This window comes from Carcharhinus amblyrhynchos, chromosome 20, assembly GCF_965287045.1.
Source record: "Carcharhinus amblyrhynchos chromosome 20, sCarAmb.v2.hapA, whole genome shotgun sequence".
NCBI classification, from domain to species: domain Eukaryota; kingdom Metazoa; phylum Chordata; class Chondrichthyes; order Carcharhiniformes; family Carcharhinidae; genus Carcharhinus; species Carcharhinus amblyrhynchos.
Window position 1 is genome coordinate 35,032,957 of NC_137343.1, and position 18,311 is coordinate 35,051,267.

Sequence of the window (18,311 nt, forward strand, 5' to 3'; positions counted from 1 at the left end):
AGGGACTGGAGATGGGAGTGGGGTCTCAATGACCAGTACTGACTCAAACCAGTAAGACTGTCTACTACATTACAAAGATACAAAGAACAACCCAGCACAGGAAACAGGCCCTTCGGCCCAACGAGCCCGCGCCGCCGCATCCTTCTACACCTACCCTGCCCTGCGTGTCTGCGAGTGGAACCTCCAACTTAGCCAGATTCAGGGGAGAATAGTGTCAATTTGGTAAAACCAATCAGCCTAAGAGCACATCTTTGGGGTGTGGGAGGAAACTGGAGCGCCCGGAGGAAACCCACGCAACCACAGGGAGAATGAGCAAACTCCCACAGACACAGGCCCAAATCCATATATCTGCACAGCCAGCAGTGCTAGTCTCTGAGCTGTTGCGGCGCCCGTCTACCGGTCCAGGATCAAGCACACACACCGACACGAAGTACTAGGCCACTCCCGGAACCTCCAAGAGCAGCCCACGCACGACCCACCGTGTGCATGCCCCTCGTTTGACAACAAGGTGGACCTCCACCTGCGGAATAAAAAGACAAAAAACGTTAACATATAAGTCTGCATTTCCGGTGTCTCCCGAGGCTCTGACCCTATTTAATACCCCCTACTATAACCCTCCATCCTTGTTTCGCTCATGTGTCTAAGTAAACCTTAAATGAATCCAACGTTCCTGCCTCCACCACCCTACTCGGTAGCGCGTTCCACACCCCCACGACCCTCTGTGTGAAGAACCTTCCTCTCACATCCAAATTATACTTCTCCCCCCTCACCCTTAGATCATGACCTCTCGTAATTGTCCCCAATCTAGGGAGCAGCCTATCACTATTGACTCTATCTATTCCCTTCAGTATCTTATATACCTCTATCATGTCTCCCCTCAATCTCCGTCTTTCCAAGGAGAAAAGTCCCAGTTTCTCCAACCTTTCCTCATAACTCAGTCCTTCCATGCCAGGCAACATCCTGGTAAACATCCTCTGCACCCTCTCCAGAGTCTCCACGTCCTTCTGGTAGTAAGGTGACCAGAACTGGACGTAGTACTCCAAACGCAGTCTAACCAACGTTCTGTACAACTGAAGCATTAGACGGCAGCTCCTGTACTCTATACCCCTTCCTATAAAGGCTAGCATTCTATAAGCTTTCCTCACAACCTTCTCCACTTGTGTCGCAACCTTCATAGACTTGTGAACCTGCACTCCCAGATCCCTCTGTATTTCTATATTCCTAATCGGTCTACCTTTTATCACGTAGCTCCTTTCTGCATTATTCCTTCCAAAATGCATCACCTCGCATTTGTCAGGATTAAATTCCATCTGCCACCTATCTGCCCAATGTACCAACCTATCTATATCCTGTTGTATCACCTGACATTCCACTTCAGTATCCGCCAATCCTGCCACCTTGGTGTCATCCGCAAACTTGCTGATCACACCACGTACGCTCTCTTCCAAGTCATTTATGTATACTACAAAGAGGAGAGGTCCCAGTACTGAGCCCTGCGGCACACCACTGGTCACTGGCCTCCAGCCCGAAACGGTCCCCTCAACAACTACCTTCTGTCTCCTATTGCCCAGCCAGTTCTCAATCCACCTAGCTACCTGTCCTTGTATCCCATGCGCCTTAACCTTTTCTACCAGCCTACCATAAGGGACTTTGTCAAACGCCTTACTGAAATCCATACAGATGACATCAACGGCTCTCCCATCATCAACCGTTTTTGTCACCTCCTCAAAGAATTCTACCAGATTCGTAAGGCAAGACTTCCCTCTAACAAAGCCATGTTGTGTATCCCTAATCAGATCGCAACGTTCCAAATGCTCATACATCCTACCCCTAAGCATTTTTTCCATTAATTTCCCTACCACCGATGTCAAACTCACCGGTCTATAATTTCCAGGGATATCCCTACTACCTTTTTTAAACAGCGGTACAACATTAGCTACCCTCCAGTCTTCTGGGACCTCACCTGTGTCCAAAGAAGAGACAAAGGTTTGCGCCAGAGGCCCAGCAATTTCATCTTTCACCTCCCTAAGCAGCCTGGGATAAATACCATCAGGCCCCGGAGCTTTATCCATCCTTACGCTACCTAAAAGCCCTAGCACTTCCTCCCTCGTAGTAGATACTTCCTGCCACTGATCCACAGCTCCCTCCAAGACACTGCACGACACCGAACCCCTCTCCTTCGTGAATACCGACGCAAAGTATTCATTCAGGATCTCCCCCATTCCCTCCGACTCAATACATAACTCCCCACCTTTGTCCCTTAGAGGACCAATTTTCCCTCTAACTAATCTCTTGCTCCTAATATAGGAATAAAATGCCTTTGGATTTTCCTTAATCCTATCAGCCAAAGCCATTTCATGCCCTCTCTTTGCCCTTCTAACTCTCCTTTTTAGCTCCCGCCTACTCTCTCTATATTCCTCCAGCGCACTCTCCGTACCCAATTGTTTCGACCTAACATACGCCTTCCTCTTCTTCCTGACCAAGTCTTCGATACCCCCTGTAATCCACGGCTCTCTAATCCTACCTTTCCCATTCTTACGCTTAACCGGAACATGCCTTTCCTTTCCTGCAACATTTTCAGTTTGCCCTTAAAAGCCTCCCACTTGCCAACCGTGGACTTGCCAGCTAACAGTCCCTCCCAATCAGTATCCTTCAGCTCCCTCCTAATCCGGCTATAGCGCGCCTTCCCCCAGTTCAGCACCCTCCCGTTTGGCCGGCACTCATCCCTTTCCATTTTTATCCTAAAGTAGATGGACTTGTGGTCACTGTTAGCCACATGTTCGCCTACCTCAACCTCAACCACCTGCCCCGGCTCATTACCCAACACTAAATCCAGTATAGCCCTTTCCCTAGTCGGGCTAGTTACATACTGCTCTAGGGACCCTTCCAAAACACATTTTACAAACTCCTCACCCTCCGTACCCCCAGCTCTAGGCCCCCTCCAATCCACTCCAGGAAGATTAAAGTCACCCACTACAACCACCCTATTCTTCCTGCACCTATCCAAAATGTCCCTGCAAATGCCTTCCTCCACTGACCTCGGGCTGTTGGGTGGCCTATAGTATACCCCTAGCACCGTAATCTCTCCCTTCTTATTCCTCAACTCCACCCACAGTGACTCAATCCCAAACTCCTCCATCTTGTCCTCCCTCTGCACTACTGTGATGTTCTCCTTTACTAACAGTGCCACCCCTCCACCTCTCTTCAACCCTCCTCTGTCACACCTAAAACACTTATACCCAGGAACATTCAGCTGCCAGTCCTGCCCTTCCCTTAACCACGTCTCTGTTACAGCCACCACATCTAACTTCCTCACAAACATCAAGGCCCTAAGCTCATCCGTTTTTCCTGTCACACTCCTCGCATTGAAACAGACACAGTTCAACCCACCAGCATCCCTCGGAACCTCCTTCTCCCTGATAATTTTCCTTTCACCCGACTCTCTCCCAGCCCCAGTGTCTAATGAGCTATCAGCCACATCCTTAGCCATTGTGGGGCTGAGTAGACACATTCTATGTGGTTTGCCCTTTCATGTTTTCTGACTCTGCCACAACTTGGGATGTGGGAAAGTGGATAAATTAATTTTAATATGACATGTCTGACATTGCCCCATTGGGAAGGAACCTCTCAATTTCACATTGGGCAATGTTCCTTTCGCTGCTGTTCCTGTACTCAAATTTCGAAGCCAAAATCCTTAATGGGCTGTCCTGATTCTCCAGAAGTTATCATTATCAAAGTTCTTGGCTGGCATCACTTTTTCGCCAAATACGCAGACACAAACCACAAAACAGCAACATAACATACAATGTATCAGCACATTCCTTCAAATTATTTACTCACTGCCCTAACTCATTTATGAGAATCTCCCAAGATGACGGCGTCATTCCGGGAACAGCAAATAAGCCAGCATTCCACCGAGGGGCGGGGGGAGGGGTATATAAAAAAAATCAGGATGTGGAAAGAGCACTGGTTAATGCATAGAACAAGAGTGATGAGAAACTAGTGGCAGCAGAAGAAAAGGAATCAACTGACTTCAAGACCTTCCTCAACTACCAAATTCAAGGACCAGTATCTCAAAGAGATATCATTTTATGTAGCTATTTGAAAATGTACAATGAACCCTCCAAGGTTCAACATCAGATATGAATGAGTCCAGTAACCCTAATTTTTCAGCGTTGTATAAATTCAGGCCATCATAGAATAAGTGTACGTCAACTTCCTGGCCAAAATGTTGCTCTGTCTCAACTGTTCTGGGTAGGTTGCAATTGATAAGAGTCTTCCCTGTCTCTCTGGCAGATAAATCCCCAGGGCCCGATAATCTAAATCCCAGAGTACTTAAGGAAGTGGCTCTAGAAATAGTGAATGCATTGGTGGAATCTTCCAGGATTCCATAGACTCTGGGACAGTCCCTGCAGATTGGAGGGTAGCTAATGTCATTTCAGTATTCAAAAAGAGAGGTAGAGAGAAAACAGGGAATTATAGACCAGTAAACTTAAAATCGGGAGTGGGAAAAATTCTGAAATTCATTGTCAAGGACTTTATAGCAGAGCTTTAGAAAACAGTGGCAGGGTCAGACAGAGTCAGCATGGATTTATGAAAGGGAAATCATCCTTGACAAATCTGTTGGAATTCTTTGAAGATGTAACTCATAGAGGGCAGCCAGTCGATGTGGTATATTTGGACTTTCAGAAAGTGTTTGACAAAGTCCCGCACAAGAGATTATTGTGCAAGATTAAAGTGCATGAGATTGGAGGAAGTGTATTGAGATGGATAGAAAACTGGTTGGCAGAGAGGAAACAAACAGTAGGAATTAATGGGTGCTTTTCAAATTGGCAGGTAGTAACTAGTGGGGTGTCACAGGGGTCAGTGCTGGGACCCCAGCTATTCACAATACGTAGTAATGATTTGGATGAGGGAGCAAAATCTAACATCTCAAAGTTTGCAGTTGATTCCAAGTTGGGTGGAAGAGTAAACTGTGATGAGGGTGCAGAAATCCTTCAGACTTGGTTGAGTGGGCTAATCAATGGCAGATGCAGTATAATTTGGATAAGTGTGAGGTTATTCAGTTTGGAAGCAAAAACAAAAAGGCAGATTACTACCTGAATGGCAGTAAATTGGGAGAGGGCAGTGTGCAGCAGGACCTGGGTGTCCTTGTGCACTAGTCACTGAAGGTAAGCATGCAGGTGCAGCAGGGAGTAAAGAAGGCAAATGGCACGTTGGCCTTCATTGCACAAGGTTTCGAGTACAGGAGCAGGGATGTGTTGTTGCAATTATATAGGGCCTTGGTGAGGCCACACCTAGAATATTGTGTGCAGTTTGGGTCTGCTTTCCTGAGGAAGAATGTTCTTGCTCGCGAGAAAGTACTGCGAAGTTTTACCATGCAGATTCCGGGGATGGTGGGACTGATGTATGTGGAGAGATTGACTAGGTTAGGATTGTTTTCACTGGAGTTCAGATAAATGAGGGGGGAATCTCATAGAGACTTATAAAATTCTGACAGGTCTAGACAGGACAGATGGAGGGAGGGTGTTCCTGATGGTGGGGGAGTCCAGAACCAGGGGTCACAGTCTGAGGATTCAGGGTAGACCATTTAGGACGGAGGTGAGGAGACATTTCTTCACCCAAAGAGTGGTGAGCCTATGGAATTCATTACCACAGGAAGCAGTGATGCCAAAACATTGAATGTATTCAAGAGGCAGCAGGATATAGCACTTGGAACAAATGGAATCAAAGGTTATGGGGAAAAGCAGAATTAGGCTAATGAGTCAGATAATCAGCCATGATCTTAATGAATGGCGGAGCAGGCTCAAAGAGCCAAATGGCCTCGTCCTGCTCCTATCATCTATGTTTCTATGAAACATGCCAGGGGATCAGATTGAGAAGAAAATAAGGACAAAACATACCTCACGGTTGCTGGTCTGATCCAATGTAGATCCCTGCACATGTCGATGGAGTGTTCAGTAATGATGAAGTGTCATTTCACATGATGCCTATCCCGCTACTTGGTCCCTTCACATCTCAGGTGTTGCAACGTCACTCATGTGAAACCATTCACGCTTAAAAATACAAACATGTAGCAAGAGAGAATGTCACTCAACCATTTCCAACAAAAGTTTTAAAGTTTATTTATTAGTGTCACAAATAGGCTTACATTAACACTACAACAAAGTTCCTGCGAAAATCCCCCAGTCGCCACACTCCGGTCCTTGTTCAGGTACACTGAGGGAGAATTTAGCATGGCCAATGTACCGAACCAGCACATCTTTCGGACCGTGGGAGGAAACTGGAGCACCCAGAGGAAATTCATGCATGCACGGGGAGAATGTACAGACTCTGCACAAACAGCAACCCAAGCTGGGAATTGAACCTGGGTCCCCAGCACTGAGACAGCACTGCTAACCACTGTGACATCGTAATGCAAAGAAACGCCTCCAGCAGAAAGGGAGGGAGCCATTTTCCTTGGATAATTTAAGTGCTGAAGAAAAGCTGAGGTGGCCAAGATAGTCTTAAGCTGAGAAGCTGTGTTTAGTGCAATATGCTATCTTGGTGAACATAGAACATAGAGCACAGAACATAACAGCGCAGTACAGGCCCTCCGGCCCTCGATGTTGTGCCGACCTGTGAAACCAATCTAAAGCCCATTTAACCTACACTATTCCAATACCACCCATATGTTTATCCAATGACCATTTAAATGCCCTTAATGTTGGCAAGTCCACTACTTCCACGCCCTTCCTATTCGCTGAGCAAAGAACCTACCTCTGACATCTGTCCTATATCTATTACCCCTCAAGTTAAAACTATGTCCTGTCATGCTAGCCATCTCCATCCGAGGAAAACGGCTCTCATTGTCCACCCTATCTAATCCTCTGATCATCTTATATGAAGGAACTGGAACAGGCAGCAGGAGAGACAACCAAAAGGATTACTAAAGAACTGATTGCCACTGAACTTGCCTGCTGATAACAAAGAACAAAGAACAAAAACAGCCCGGGAAACATTTTGGTGCGTAGTATTTTGTTTAACAACCTCTTTTAATCATGACTAGCTGATAGGGAGTAAAGAAGTCATCACTGAGAATTGAAAGAGCTACTTTAAAGTATATCACATTTCAGTGGACACCTTTTGATGGAGATTGAATGCAATAGCGGACTTTCTGAGATACTTTTGTCAAGGCTTTGCCAGCAATTCTATCAATATTTATTCTGTAAATTCATTGAGAACTTCAGCTGAAAAGAGGTAAGTTCTGAACCACTATTAGATACCTACCCAATTAGAGACATTGGCTGGCATTCTCCGATGTCATACACCCCACGACCACTGCCAGCGAGAATGGAAAATTTAGCGCTCAGCCAAATCTCCATTCACTGCAGGGGGACTGGAGAATCTGAGCCATGGACAAAGTCGAAGAATTCCAGCCCTTATCATCAAGAACAGGGGAGTATATAGCCGTCAATATATTGCTTGGACTCCCCCCTTGAGCTGCAGGAGGACATGAGGTACAGAATGAACAGCTTGAGGGACAAGAGAGTGAGATGGATTCTAGGTCCCCTGCATGTGCTGAACACCCCGCTTCCTCTGGGGATTCGCCAACAGGATCTCCAGTGCCACTTCTGAGAACCCGCACACTCTCTCCCACGGCTCCTGAGCCGTCCTGGACTCTGTTGCTGCCTGTCAGCCAGAACACTAAACACTTTCACTGGGGCGGCACAGTACTACAGTGGTTACCAGTGCAGCTTCACAGCTCCAGGGACCTGGGTTCAATTCCTGGCTTGGAGTTTGTACATTCTCCTCGTGTCTCTGTGGGTTTCCTCCAGGTGCTCCGGTTTTCTCCCACAGTCCAAAGATGTGCAGGTTTGGTTGATTGGCCATGCTAAACATTGCCCCTTAGAGTAGTGAGATGCGTAGGTTCGGGGGAATTAGCGGGTAAATAATAGGGATATGGGGGTAGGGCCTGGGTGGGATTGTGATCGATGCAGACTCAATGGGCCCAATGGCCTCCTTCTGCACTGTAGGGTTTCTATGGTTTCTAAATGGGTGCATGGAGTTCACATATACTGCTGCGCAAACATTAGCTGGAACTTTACCCCCTCACCTGCCCCAGAATTGGGATGGGTAAGCCTCGCAGAACTGCATTCTTCATTGCCCTCAGGCAGGATCCTATGAGCCTTGGGCGGATGAGGTGGTAAAATTTTGGCAAATGTGTGGAATCAACTTTTGGGGCTGTTTTTACACCTGAGGCAAGTTTAAAATTATAATAACATCAATCAGTACTTCCAGTTTTCACCCTTTCACCAAAATAATCCCCAAGTCTGTTCTCACTGAATTCAGGAGTCACACTTAAAAATATAACATAAAAAGGAAGTCAGTCTGACTGCTACTAACCTGAAGTTCTGGTTAACAACAATTAGTCGCTAGTTCACCCAGAAAATCACACCATTTATAGATTATACCCTTATAAAGAAGCACCAGGTAATATATGACCGAACTTTATAAATAAAATAATATATTTAGTGTGATATCAAATATAATTCATGCTGCTCTGAAATATTATATCATCCTCCCGATCATTTTTTTATTAATGTCACAAGTAGGCTTCCATTAACACTGCAATGAAGTTACTGTGAAAATCTGCTAGTCACCACACTTTGGCATCAGTTCGGGTACACTGAGAGAATTTAACATGGCCAATGCACCTAATGACACAATGCACGTCTTTGGATTGTGGGAGGAAACTAGAGCATCTGAATGAAACCCACACAGACAGGGGGAGAATGTTCAGGCTCCACGCAGACAGTGACCCATGCCGGGAATCGAACCCTTGTCCATGGTGATGTGAAGCAGCAGTGCTAACCACTGTGCCACCGTGCCGCTTATGAGCAGCATTCTGTATCTTCCTCAAGTATACACAAAGGGACATTTCTTGCAATGACATGACAGATTAGCAAGTCAAATTTTTTACCCAGTAAAACGTATAGACTATCCCATAGCATGAAACTTTCTGCCTGACATTCCTGATCCCATGTACTGCAGCTCTATATCAATGACGTGCTGTGAATTATGGATACTTTGGATGGGAATTTCCACTCCTATTTGTGCCAGGCAGGTTTGGTGGCTAGTGGAAAATATTGCGAGAAAGTTGTGCATCACGTTGACCCCCGTCAGTGGGGGTCCGCTATTGCTGATATTCATTGTTGTGAATCACATTAGCATAGCATTATTGGACCATACACCCCACGTCCAAAAATGCACCACCATGGCGTGATGTCGGGGGTGCAATGCACGACTGGTTACAAAAGGCGCGCAGCTTCCAAGGGAAGCTCAGAAGTCAGCTCAGCACTCAGGATGGACAGGGCTGTGCCAGGGTGATGCCAGGGGAGTGTCAGGGGGTGGGTTCACCTGGGTGATGCATGTTTCCTGGAGTGCACGCTGAGTGCTGGGCCAGCCTTTGTAAATGGCACCCAGATCATGAAAGTGCTGCGTTGATGGCAGGGCGACTGAATCAGGCCACCTACTAGCGATTGGTGTGGAACCCATGCCTGTCTTCTTTTTGTGCTAAGTGCCAGAGAGGTCATCGACACGCAGAGGATTGCTGGAGGCAATTCTGCTGAGTCCCAGTCAAACAACGAGCCTCTGGATTCCACATTTTGATTTTGTACTTCACCATCGCTGCAGGTTGGAAGATAGTGGTGCAGAACCTTCACTATGGAAACCCCTCTCATCCTTCCCCTCAGACCTCTCCATCCACCCCTGTATTACTCAATTAGGGGATGCGGGCTGAGCCAGAATTAATGCACATGCCTAATTGCCCTTGAAGTGAGCGGCTTGCTATGCCATTTCAAAGGGCATTTAAGTGTCAACTACATTGTTATGAGTCTGGAATCAGTCACAGACTCCAGATTTGACAGCAAATGTCCATCCCTAAAGGGTATTAGTGAACCAGATAAGTTTTTATGACAATTCAGTCATCACTGGACTTTTTATTGAATTCAAATTTCACCATTTACCATGATGGGATTCGAACCCGGGTACTTGGCATCACCCTGGGTCTCTGGAATACTGGTCCACTGACAATGTCACTACACCACCACCTTCCTCATTCCTCTAGTATTTATCAGCCCCTGAATGTTTTGAAGTTGATGTGCCTACGGCCCCATCTTGAGGCAACTTACACTGTTGAGCTTTCCCCAGCCCACCCTCACTCTGAATCCGCTCCCCAGTTATGTTTCTGTGCACAATCTTTCCCACTTGTAACCCCCAGTACAGACCTAGTCCTGCAGTCCCTATTCCTGTATGAGGCCAGTTTCACCCACTGCCCTAATACAGGCCTAGCCATTGACCCTTTAGAATCCTTACAGTACAGGAGGCCATTCGGTCCATCAAGTCTGCACCTGGCCACAATCCCAACCAGGCCCTATTCCCGTAACTCCGTATATTTACCCTGCTGATCCCTCTGACACTAAGGAATAATTTAGCATGGCCAATCAACCCAACTCGCACATCTTTGGACTGAGAGAGGAAACCGGAGCACCCAGAGGAAACCCACACTGTCACGGGAGAACGTGCAAACTCCTCACTGACTGTGACCCGTGGCCGGGAATTGAACCTGGGCCCTTGACGCTGCGAGGCAGCAGTTCTAACCATTGCGCCACCATGCCGCCCTTCTCCTGCCTGAGGCCACTTGTCTTGAAAACTGACATCATTACGTCTTAGTGGTCATCACATTTGCCAGTAGAATTGAATAATTTTTTTAAACTGGTCATTCAGTCTCCAGTTATACAAGTTGTTCTGGATAGTCAGATAAAAGAGAAGTGCTACAGCTGCTGGAAATCTGAAATAAAAACAGAAAATGCTGGATAAACTCAGGAGGTCAGGCAGCATCTGTGGAGAGAAGAGTAAGTATTTCCAGACCACATGATTTTTCTTCAGAGCAGAAGAAGGATAGAAATGTATTGAATTAAATAGTTTTATGAGGGGAGCGGGGTGGGGGGGAGGGTGGTGGAGGAGGTGGGGAAGCCTAGAAGTTCAGGAATAGGTCAGAGGTCAGGAGAGATTGACAAAGATGGCAGACATGAGACAAAGGGGGTTTTAATGGTGGCATGAAGGATTGAAAAAGTGCTAACAGTGGCATAAAGATAAGATAGCAAAATGTGTTAGAACAGATGTCAGTGCACCGTGTAAGTAAATCCGAAAAACAAGGGATAGATGGCTGTGTGGGTGAGGGAGGTACGTACAAACCAATGAAACCAAAAAAACAACAAAATGGCGGTCAAGATGGACAGCATCATTTGTTGCTCTTTACCTCTGGATTACCAAAAAAAAAATCATTTGCCATGGGATAAAACTTCCCCAAAATTTTAGCAACCTCAATGTAAAACTTATGATGACCATATTTTATGGAAAAGAAAATAGAATTATCCATTAGGTTAGATTTGGAACCATTTTCACTGAGGAAGTTCATTCTTCAACTGACTCCAATCTCGTATAACTGCAGATCACTGATGTTCATTTTCAAGTCAGCATCTGTTTGGCTATGTTACCTTTTGAAATGCATTCAACAAGAATTGTTGCTGTTACACTGGCAAACGTGAAGCCAATTTCCATTTCTGAGCCTTTCAGAGTTGGAAGCTTCACTCTTCATACGTTGACTCATACATTAATCCAAGTGTTATTACGTTGACTCATACATTAACCCAAGTGTTATTACATCAATCACTGTCATTTATTATTCAACGTTATCCTCTCAATATTTTGTCGGGTTTTTTCGAGGACAAACAGAACAAGCAACAATGAAACATTTTCAATTGCAAAATGTATGTTAGATAAACAACAAAAATCAAAACCTCCAGAGGAAGAAACTACTGGGTGGGGATTTGCTTTGTTACACGGACATTTCAGAACGTTAATCCTTTGAAATGCTACAGTTGGAATGATACTTAAAGCGTCAGCTCCTCCTGTGGCATTCAATCCACATGACAATAATTCTATTAATTAGAAAGAGTGCCTGGGGGTCACTAATCATTGGCTACAAGCTGTAACGTATCGTCTCCAACATACCAATCTCTGAAGAGGAAAAGAAAGTGGTTACTCATGTTTTTTTTTTAAATAAATTAGAGTTCCCTAAATTATGATATTTATAGGCGGTGTTGTTACAGGATCTGAGCTTTGAACTAGATTTCAGTCAGAGAGAAATGAGTGTTGACCTGTTTCTCTCCTGGACGCTGGAACTTTTGGAGGAAGCTACAATGGATTGAGCAGGGGATGGTTTACACCGAGCAAAAGACAGGGGACCAATTTTACATGACCATTCTCATCCCTCAGTGAGAGAGACTGATGGCGGGGCGGGGGGTGATGTAACGCTTGAACTTGCAAAGGTATCAAGTGGGTGTTCCCAGAGCAGTTTAATAATGGACTTTGAGCCTCGTTTGATATCAAATGTGGCAACTTCCTGTGAATTAATTTCACAACTAAATTCTACCAGGCAGCCACAATTAGGGTATTCGTAGAGCCGCAGCTAATTAACAAAAGACATAGTTTCATACATACAAAATAGCCACTGTTAAAGCTTATATAACTTAACGTCCATTACTGTCATTTGGATACTGTTCTATTTTGAGCATTTATGTCAAAATGATATTCAGTTGCCTTCTCCGACACCTGTACACGCAGGGGTTGGTTTAACTCAGTTGGCTGGACAGCCAATTAGTGATGCAGACCGATGCCAACAGCACAGGTTCAATTTCCATACTGACTGAGGTTACTGATGAAAGTTGCCTTCTCAACCTTGCCCCTTGCCTGAGGTGTGTGATTTTCAGGTTAAAAGCACCTATGATCAGCTGAGACTAAGGTGATTTTACCTTACAAACAACTATTCAAATCAACATTAAGAGTTATATTTACATTAATTTCAAAAGTCATATTATTAGTAAGAATTACTGTCTTGAACCCTTTGATTGCGCCTTGCAGGACACTCAAGAGTCTGGTGACCCTGATATCCATCATTATGAAGTGCTTCAGAAGGTTAGTCATGGCACAAATCAATTTCTGCCTCCCAGACTGCCTAGAACCACTACAGTTCGCCTATCACCACAACAGGTCCACAGCAGATGCCGTTTCCCTGGCCCTACACTCAATCCTGGAACACCTAGATAACAAAGACGCCCATGTCAGACTCCTATTCATGGGCTACAGCTCAGGCCTTAACACCATTATTCTTGTGAGATTCATCGCCAAGCTCCATGGCCTGGGCCTCAGCTCCTCCTTCTTCAACTGGATCCTAGACTTCCTAACCTTGGGGGGCAGCATGGTAGCACAGTGGTTAGCACTGCTGCTTCACAGCTCCAGGGTCCTGGGTTCAATTCTCGGCTTGGGTCACTGTCTGTGTGGAGTTTGCACATTCTCCTCGTGTCCACGTGGGCTTCCTCCAGGTGCTCCAGTTTCCTCCCACAGTCCAAAGATGTGCGGGTTAGGTTGATTGGCCACGCTAAGAAATTGCCCCTTAGTGTCCAGGGATGCATAGGTTCAAGGGATTAGTGGGTATAATATGTAGGGATATGGGGCTAGGGCCTAGGCGGAATTGTGTTCGGTGCAGACTCGATGGGCCGAAGGGCCTCCTTCTGCACTGTAGGTTTCTATGATTCTATAACCCACAGACCACAGTCAGTAAAGATAGGCAACGATGCCCGCTCCACGATCATCCTCAACACCGGTGCTCCATAAGGCTCTGTCCTCAGCCCCTTACTATACTCCTTATACACCTATAACTGTATGGCCAAATTCCTCTCCAACTCGATTTTCAAGTTTGCTGATGACACCACCGTTGTGGGTTAGATCTCAAACAAGGACGAGGCAAAGTAAGGAAAGATATTAAGAATCTGGTGAACTGATGTGACAACAATAATCTCTCCCTCAATGTCAACAAAACTAAGAAGATAGGAATCAACTTCAGGAAGCATAGTGGAGAGCATGCTTCTATCTACATCAATGGTGATGAAGTAGGAACGGTCAAGAGCTTCAAGTTTTTAGGTGTCCAGATCACCAACAACTTGTCCTGGACACAATAGTTAAGAAAGCGCAACAATGTCTCTACTTTCTCAGGAGACTAAGGAAATTTGGCATATCCACTACAACTTTCACCAACTTCTACAGATACACCATAGAAAGCATTCTTTTTGGTTGTATCACAGTTTGGTATCACTACTCTGTCCAAAACCGCAAGAAACTACATAGGGTCATGATCACTCAAACCAGCCTCCGAACCATTGACTCTGTCTACATTTCCCGCTGCCTGAGAAAAGCAGCCAGCATAATTAAGTGCTCCACTCATCCCGGACATTCTCTCTTCCACCTTCTACTGTCAGGAAAAAGATACAAAAGTCTGAGATTATGTACTAACTGACTCAAAAACAGCTTCTTCCCTGCTGCCATCAGACTTTTGAATGGGCTCACCTTATATTAAGTTGATCTTTCTCTACACCCTACATTCTGCACTCTCTCCTTTCCTTCTCTATGAATGGTATGCTTTGTCTGTATAGCATGCAAGAAACAATACTTTTCACTGTATGTTTAATACATGTGACAACAATAGATCAAATCAAAATCAGAGTCAAATACTTCATGTTATGTTTATTTGACAATATTGACTACTCAAGAAAAAGTAATGATTGTCTCTCTCCACATCAGGCATTATTTTGTTGGGCAATCTTATTAAAAGGGTCTATGTCTTTCCCCATTTTTTGTGTGCAATAATTGCTGTAAGAAAATTAAGTGATGCAAGAGATTTAAATGCAATTGGACTTTTATCAACTACAATAAGAAATTGCATTTATATGGAGCCTTTAACATGGCTAAACATCCCAAGATGTTTCACAGGAGTATTAGCAAATAGGTTCACAGCAAGTTACATATGGAGACAGTGGGGATACATTTTGGTATGAAATGATTACAAGGGTTTAAACATGCCCAGCCTCTTTATTCGCATTACAGATGTGAATGCCCGTTTCCTCACACTTACATGCATCCCAATCACCACCATCACACCTTTGTAAAGAGGCTAACACTTGCTGGGCCGAGGACTCCATAACTGCCAGAAGCAATTTGTTACCTTATCCAAACTGCCGTTCTTTAGTTATGGGTCTAACTTAAGATTGTCAACAACCAACCTGATCCTGTGCTCACCCAGAAAGCACAATTTTATATCTTCCACCAGGAGCCTGGAGACAGCGTCAGTCATAAAACTTCTCATTATTTATGCATCTCTTATAATGTCTTTAAAATGGTCATGTGTTAAGTGTTGCTATGACCTATCAGACACAGATGACAGATGACCCTTCCTGCTTCCTGTATTTCAAGCAATATTATCCATTTAGTTCCTACGCACTGGTATCATCAATAGCGTCAAGCTCATTAACAGGGTTTGTTCGCTGAGAATAAGGAAACTTGGCAATGAAATAATATCATTTCTAGAATATGTTCCGACATTTAATAAATGTCTTTGAAAATGTGCCAAATTTCAACAGCCAATTCAAATCATTCCACCCATTCCATCATTATATCAATCATAGCTATCAGAAATCTCACTTTGCAATATTTGACTTTTTCTAGATTTGAGTTCACTGCAATGCATCAGGAAATCTATCTGCACAAATGCCAAATCTTCTACTCAGTTTAGTTGCGCTGAGGTCAATAGCCGTGCATACTGTCCCCTCGACTGAGAAAAATTTAAACGCTGGTCCAACACCACACTGGACAGCACGGTGGCACAGTGGTTAGCACTGCTGCCTCTCAGCACCAAGAACCTGGGTTCAATTCCAGCGTTGGGCACTGTCTTGGGCTCCGGTTTCCTCCCACACTCCAAAGATATGCGGGTTAGGTGGATTAGCCATGCTAAATTGACCCTTGTGTCAGTGGGTTTAGTAGGGTAAATTGTAAGAATAGGGCCTGTTTGGGATTGTGGTCAGTGCAGACTTGATGGGCCCAATGGCCTCCTTCTGTATTGTAGGGATTTTATGAAATTGTTCCCTGTGTGCCACATCGACTATTGCCTGTAGGAAGTGTAGGCCACAGTTCATGATGGCTGGAGATGCCACAGTGGGAGTGCTACTGACACCTGACACCTTTGAGACTGAGTGAAGAGCCAGCTTGAAAGCTATAGGAAGGATGTGAATCAATGAATAACGACAGTGCAGAAGGGAGCCATTGGGCCAATCGAGTCCCATGGCATTGCTCTAAAGGAGACACAGAGAAGATTCACCAGGATGTTGCCAGGATGGAGCATTTGACCAATAAAGAAAGACTGGATAGGCTTGGGTTGTTTTCTTTAGAGCAGAGAAGGCTAAGGGGGGACATGACTGAGGTGTGTAAGATTATGAGGGGTGTGGACAGGGCGAATAGGAAGCAGTTAAAGGGTCAGTCATGAGGGGATATAGTTTTAGTGTAAGGGCCACAGTGCTGACTTCACATATAGCAACATAAAACTATTAAAGAAACCCTGAAACTGCCTTTCCTACCCAAATAAAAGAAACTCTCCAACATTATGAGAATAGGAACTGCTGAGCACTTCAGCACAACACATTGGAGTTTTTTTTAACCCTTCGACTACCACAGTCCCATAAACCCAATTTCCTGTTAATGAAGAAAAAAGCTATTTAAGCATTAATTCAGACAGCATTTAGCCTGGAGACAGCTTCACTCATAAAACTGCTCATTATTTATGTATCTCTTATAATGTCTTCAAAATGGTCATGTGTTAAGTGTCGCTGTGACCTATGAGACCTCGATGACGGATAACCCTTCCCATTTGCCATAAATTCAAGCGATGACATTCGAGTTAGGTTCCTGCGAACTGATGTCATCAATAGCCCCAGGTCCATTAACAGTGTTTGTACATTGGGGGTAATAAAATGATCATGTGCGATGAAATAACACCGTTGCTAGAATATGTCCCGGCACGAAGTAAATAATAAGCGTGCTTGAATGCGTGCCATCACTCAACACTCAATTCGATTCATTCCTACCTGTGTCCATTATATCGATTAGAGCTATCAGGATTGTCACTCTGCCACCTTCATCACGTTCTACTTTTGACTTCCCTGCCTTGCATCAGCAGTCTTCACAAATGACGAACCTTTAGAAGGTAACAACATTATATATATATAAAAGATTTTTACATCTGTCTTAAAATCTTCCTACCTCCAGCAACAATTCATTGTAAGCGAGCGACATTTTGCAGCATTTGTTACAAAGCAACAAGCTACTTCTAAAGTCCTGTCTCATTTGAAATCTGGTAAGTAATTCAATAGGATTTCTTTGGGGGAGGGAGTGGGGGGGGGGATAGAATTAAAAAGTTGGAACTTGGTGCTAAACCCAATTAGGAAATTCCTAAAAACAAGATTGATTTCACTTCTAGAGGGTGGTGGAGAGAAGGGGTTTTTTTAATCGAGACGATTTTAACGCCTTTGTCATAATCTACCTAGCGCAGAAAAACCTTTCTCAAGTCGTTTGAGAGAGTTGGGGCAAAACATCAGGATTTCGCGCGGAGATCCAGTAGATTTTTTAGACCCGCAACTGTCAAAGCGAAAGGGAAATGTTTACCACTGTTTTGCGTTGGCCAAGAGAGAAATAAAACCTGGCACTTGAAGCTGAGTGGACCCAATTTGCCCCACCCTGAAGTTACAGCATAATATTGACCTTGTTAATGTAACAGTTCCGCTGACCTTCCTTCCAGTGGAGATCAGCTGGCGTGCTTTCTCTCTCTCCACCCGCTTTGTTAAAGTTACATTCACTGGCCCCCAAATCGTCAGTATTCGCTGACTTCCTTTCTCAAACTCCGAGTAAAAGTCACTTAAACCATTTGACCTCTGACGGGAGTCTGGGGAGGAAATCTTAAAACACTCCAACAACATGTAACTCTCAGGCGTGCTCTGGGAATGCAGTCTGCCAGGTTTTTTTAAAATCTGTCTTTATTACATTGAAGCATTTTGAAAGTATATCTATTTTATGCTTTTGACTCCTAAAATATCCGCTTTGGCTTTTGTTTTTGAATCCCGGGACAGCCTCGTTCCTCTGTTCCATGATTTTTCTTGACAAATTGTGTCCTGCTTAATCATCCAGTCTCTGAGCTGCACTTTCTCTCATTTAAATCGGCAAATCTTCCGGCTAAATTGAGTTGAACAGTCCACAGGCTTCCACCGGCCTCCCCTCCTGTCCCCCATAAATTTCTAGTCCTCGTATCAAGGTGGGGCGGGTCAGAAAGCAGCAACAATACCCTGATTGTTACTTGCACTAAGTAATCACAAGCCCCCTGTAAATAT

The 18,311-nt window shown here is 44.7% G+C and overlaps 1 long non-coding RNA gene across 1 annotated transcript; it reads right to left on the reverse strand.

The window, feature by feature from the left end:
- Positions 1 to 418: 418 nt before the first annotated feature.
- LOC145355684 (uncharacterized) lies at positions 419 to 17,185 on the reverse strand. Its single transcript, XR_013889031.1, has 3 exons — positions 17,016 to 17,185; positions 5,904 to 6,056; positions 419 to 520 (listed from the first exon to the last, which is right to left on the reverse strand). It is a non-coding gene; the product is annotated as an uncharacterized LOC145355684 (long non-coding RNA).
- Between the last annotated feature and the right edge of the window lie 1,126 nt (positions 17,186 to 18,311).